This window comes from Panulirus ornatus, chromosome 67 (genome assembly GCF_036320965.1).
Source record: "Panulirus ornatus isolate Po-2019 chromosome 67, ASM3632096v1, whole genome shotgun sequence".
Classification (NCBI taxonomy): Eukaryota; Metazoa; Arthropoda; class Malacostraca; order Decapoda; family Palinuridae; genus Panulirus; species Panulirus ornatus.
This window is the reverse complement of record NC_092290.1, coordinates 14,212,982-14,218,532: the sequence shown is the minus strand read 5'-3', so window position 1 is coordinate 14,218,532 and position 5,551 is coordinate 14,212,982.

The following is a 5,551-nucleotide window of genomic DNA, read 5'->3' as shown; positions in this document are numbered from 1 at the left end:
ATTTTTTAATAAATTCCATTGCAATACCATCCAAACCCGCTGCCTTGCCGGCTTTCATCTTCCGCAAAGCTTTTACTACCTCTTCTCTGTTTACCAAATCATTTTCCCTAACCCTCTCACTTTGCACACCACCTCGACCAAAACACCTTATATCTGCCACTCTATCATCAAACACATTCAACAAACCTTCAAAATACTCACTCCATCTCCTTCTCACATCACCACTACTTGTTATCACCCCCCCACTTGCGCCCTTCACCGAAGTTCCCATTTGCTCCCTTGTCTTACGCACTTTATTTACCTCCTTCCAGAACATCTTTTTATTCTCCCTAAAATTTAATGATACTCTCTCACCCCAACTCTCATTTGCCCTTTTTTTCACCTCTTGCACCTTTCTCTTGACCTCCTGTCTCTTTCTTTTATACATCTCCCACTCAATTGCATTTTTTCCCTGCAAAAATCGTCCAAATGCCTCTCTCTTCTCTTTCACTAATACTCTTACTTCTTCATCCCACCACTCACTACCCTTTCTAATCAACCCACCTCCCACTCTTCTCATGCCACAAGCATCTTTTGCGCAATCCATCACAGATTCCCTAAATACATCCCATTCCTCCCCCACTCCCCTTACTTCCATTGTTCTCACCTTTTTCCATTCTGTACTCAGTCTCTCCTGGTACTTCCTCACACAGGTCTCCTTCTCAAGCTCACTTACTCTCACCACCCTCTTCACCCCAACATTCACTCTTCTTTTCTGAAAACCCATACAAATCTTCACCTTAGCCTCCACAAGATAATGATCAGACATCCCTCCAGTTGCACCTCTCAGCACATTAACATCCAAAAGTCTCTCTTTCGCACGCCTGTCAATTAACACGTAATCCAATAACGCTCTCTGGCCATCTCTCCTACTTACATAAGTATACTTATGTATATCTCGCTTTTTAAACCAGGTATTCCCAATCATCAGTCCTTTTTCAGCACATAAATCTACAAGCTCTTCACCATTTCCATTTACAACACTGAACACCCCATGTATACCAATTATTCCCTCAACTGCCACATTACTCACCTTTGCATTCAAATCACCCATCACTATGACCCGGTCTCGTGCAGCAAAACCACTAACACACTCATTCAGCTGCTCCCAAAACACTTGCCTCTCTTGATCTTTCTTCTCATGCCCAGGTGCATATGCACCAATAATCACCCACCTCTCTCCATCAACTTTCAGTTTTATATATATATATATATATATATATATATATATATATATATATATATATATATATATATATATATATATATATATATATATATACATATATATATATATATTGCGTGTGTTTGTGTTACAGAGCAGCCGTGTTTTAAAGCAAATGTATTTGGATCTGAAAGAGAGAGAGAGAGAGAGGGAGAGAGAGAGAGAGAGAGAGAGAGAGAGAGAGAGAGAGAGAGAGAGAGAGAGAGAGAGAGAGAGAGAGAGAGAGAGAGAGAGAGAGAGAGAGAGTGTGGCGCCGACAAGAACAGTGTCGTATGTAAATGTAGCAAATCTGACCGTTGCCAACACCGGCGAGCAGTGCTTTTTCACGGCCTGGCCTCTGGCACCACTAACACCATTAGCGCTGCTGCTGCCCGTGTTATCCTACGGCAATTTGTGATGGTAGGCCAGTATGGTTGGTGGCAGGATGGTAGGCCAGTATGACTGGTGTGTGTGTGTGTGTGTGTGTGTGTGCTTGACGACGGCGAAGAAAAAGGAGGAGGGGGCATGAGGCCCTCCCGCCCTCCGGCGCCTGGCGATTGTTGACAAGGAAGGTGTGGAAAGCCTTCAGGTGTATTTGAAGGCATCTAACTCCCTCCCCTTCATAACCTGACATCACGTCTGGTAAGATATTGCGGACGCTGTCCTCATTACGACGTAAGCAAGTTAGTGCTGACGCTGACCTCATTCTTGAGCAAGTTAGTGCTGACGCTGACCGCATTCTTGAGCAAGTTAGTGCTGACGCTGACCTCATTCTTGAGCAAGTTAGTGCTGACGCTGACCTCATTCTTGAGCAAGTTAGTGTTGACGCTGACCTCATCCTTGAGTAAGTTAGTGCTGACGCTGACCTCATTCTTGAGCAAGTTAGTGCTGACGCTAACCTCATGTATGACTATGTTACGATAGTGGTGACGCCTGACATCATGTCTGACGGAGTGAGGTAAGAGAGTGCTGACGTTGACGTCATTCTTGGCCGAGTAAGATAGTGCTGACACTGACACCACGTCTAACTGTAGCATGAGAGCGCTGACAATCACAGAGATAGATAAAAACCCCAACAATATCTAAGATAATCTGAGAGTTATCAAAACAGCAACATATCATCCAAGATAAGAATTCAACTCCCACGAAAGACTATCTCATTTCCTTTCATTTTCTTCCTAACCCCCGACCCCAAGCGACACAGAAAATGGGAATAAATAGAATCTATGATCATTAGATAGTAGACAACGCTTACATACGGACAGACAGACGGATAGACAGCTGTCTATCTCAAGTTTAAGGGGTGAATAGACGGGGAAGATAACACGCTAAGTTCTTTTGCACCGTGACAAAGTTAAGCAGGTCTCTGAAGACTCTGCTCAAGTTTAATATCAAGAAATGTATAAAAATGAAGTCTTGAGCTTTGACGTTTTCTGTTTAAATATCACGTTTTCTGTGATTAATATTCTTATCTTCTTTTTTCTGCTTTCCTTAAAAGACGATTTTCATTGAATATTATCATTCTGTTTTTCGCATGTGTTTGCTTTTAATTCATGGGCGTTTTCATATTAGAATTTAATGGTGTATATAAGGAAAAAATTGGCCTCCAGCTGGTAGTTTAGTTGTGCATACACACGTTTTCTTCATGTTTACATTTCATGTCCCTCTCCTGTATATTTTCGAGAAAGGGGGACGGGGAGGAATTTTTTTGATGGGTGTACCCCACATCTCTCCCCCTTCAATCTTCTCTTGTTTTCATGGTAAGCTTGACGTGGTTCGTTCAAAGATTCGTTCGTGGGTTGTTCACGCTTGAGAGAGAGAGAGAGAGAGAGAGAGAGAGAGAGAGAGAGAGAGAGAGAGAGAGAGAGAGAGAGAGAGAGAGAGAGAGAGAGAAATCCTGCCCCTCTCTCTCTCTCTCTTGTCTCTCTCTCTCTCTCTCTCTCTCTGATCGACTCCCTAAGGCACTGACCCACAACTTGAGGGAGTGGGAGGTAATGTGACCAGTAATTATGGTGTGGTCTTGACCTTCATAGCTGGAGTTACGACGCTGGCAATTCAGCTTCAAGCGATCGTTCGCTGACAATGGAGGGGGGAGGGGGGTATGCATAGCAACTACCGGGAGTCAGCTAACAGTGTGTGTGTGTGTGTGTGTGTGTGTGTGTGTGTGTGGAGGGGAGGTGGTGCCTTAGCATATACCAGGGTCTTGGCTGACATCAACCATTTGTTAACCATCAAAGACTACATCGCCTAGCGCAGGACTGCGCAGTTAGGGAAATTACCATCCGCGGACATACGTAACTGCACATTTAGGGGATTATCCCTTATCATCTAACATCCTGCGCGATAAGTAAGGATTATCAGAAGGTTTCTAAGTAATTATTATAGGATTATTAAGAATCATCTAACGTACTACCACCACCACTACTACTACTACTACTTCTACTGTCAAGTGGATCTGTCAAGCGCAGTCCAGCCCCATGCTTCAGGAATTGGCGGACACTCCCTTCGGTCGTGCTCAGGAATCGCATGACCTCGCCAAGAAGTGCGCATTCCCGAACGTCATTAAGGCGTCGGGAAGTTTGTTGTGCGCGCCCTCACGGCGACACAAGTTTGGTAATCAGCTGCGAAGGGAAGTTGTCAGGCAGGGCTTGTGTCTGGCTGGGCCGAAGAAAAGAAGAGAAAATATTGGTCAGGATTTGCTCGCCCCTCCCTCCCTCCCTCCCTCTCATGTCTCATCAGCTTTCTATGAGCTAGTGTGTTTCCGTGAATGAAATAGATGTAGATGTGTGTCTCCTTGTGTAATGATCGAGGTAGATGTGCGTCTTCTTGTGTAACGATTGAGGTAGATGTAGATGTCTGTCTCCCTGTGCCATGACTGAGGTAGATGTAGTTGTGTGTCTTCCTGTGCAATGATTGAGGTAGATGTAGATGTCTGGCTCCTTGTGCCATGACTGAGGTAGATGTTGATGTGTGTCTCCTTGTGCCATGACTAAGGTATATGTTGATGTGTGTCTCCTTGTGCAAAGACTGAGGTAGATGTAGATGCCAAGATTCTTGTGCGGTATCTGAGGCAGGTCTTAAGATACTTATCTGTAGATCCTTCGAGCCACGACGACGTAAGTCTGGCTGGTGTCCTCGAGATAAGCCATAGACATTCGTGGTGCACCAATACTGCACCTCCTAACTCGAAGGGGACGGACCAATTATCCCTTCCCCTGTAAATGCAAACTCCTACCCCTAGGCCCTTGGGTGCAACCTCTCTCTCTCTCTCTCTCTCTCTCTCTCTCTCTCTCTCTCTCTCTCTCTCTCTCTCTCTCTCTCCATGGGTGGGCCCCAGCATAGCCTGTGGGATAACCCCAGGGGAAGGCAGTCAGAGTAGCGCATAACCTGGCGGGGGAATGAAGGAGGGAGTGAGGGAAAAAGCTTTATCTGTGGGATTTATTTACCCCAACCCTGCTCGCCTCTTCCCTCCCCCAGAGAAATGCCAGGCTCCTGCGGGCCGAGGGAAGTCAGCTTTAAGGCCTTCTATCCCCAGCTCCTCACGGGGAAACGTAAACCCCTCCTCCTACCTCCTCGGGTCGCGCAAGGACACTGAGAAGTTCGTGAAGGAAAAGAGGGGAAAAGTGAGGTTATAATACAGTGGGGCTCCTTTGGACGAAGAGGGAGGAGTTCCCCTTTAAAGGTAAAGGGGAAATCTTGGCCACGGAGGAGCCACGCACTGGGCCGCACTGATGTGGTAGGCCTGATGATGACCTTGGCTCTTCGTCCGGGCATCGCCAGGAGGCGGGACGAACGAGACACGCTCACGGACGGTCCCAGTGGTCACCACATCAAGCGAACAGCTGTGTATCGCACGCCTGACGTGGACAGGTCTAGTATATACCTCCCATGAATCTGTTTGGGACGAGTTGTTATATCCATCTATCTATCTATCTATCTATAAATAGGGACATAGAGCAACACTACATTCTTATTACAAGGTTTTGCGCTATATTTGCCCTCGACAATATGATCTCCTTCATGCTACCCGACCCTCTCTGCCTTATGCGTCTTTCGTCAGGTCTTAAGCTCCCGCTGAGGCTCGTCTAACCCTCCTTTAACTTCTCTCTCTCTCTCTCTCTCTCTCTCTCTCTCTCTCTCTCTCTCTCTCTCTCTCTCTCTCTCTCTCTCTCTCATACACACCAGTGCCTCGTGTCCCCCCAGAAGATAATCAGTAATTCCCATGCCTGACTTTCATTATAAACCCATTATTGCCTTCCTGTATTACGCCGGGAGGGTGGAGGGGGGCATGTCTGAACACATTTTGCT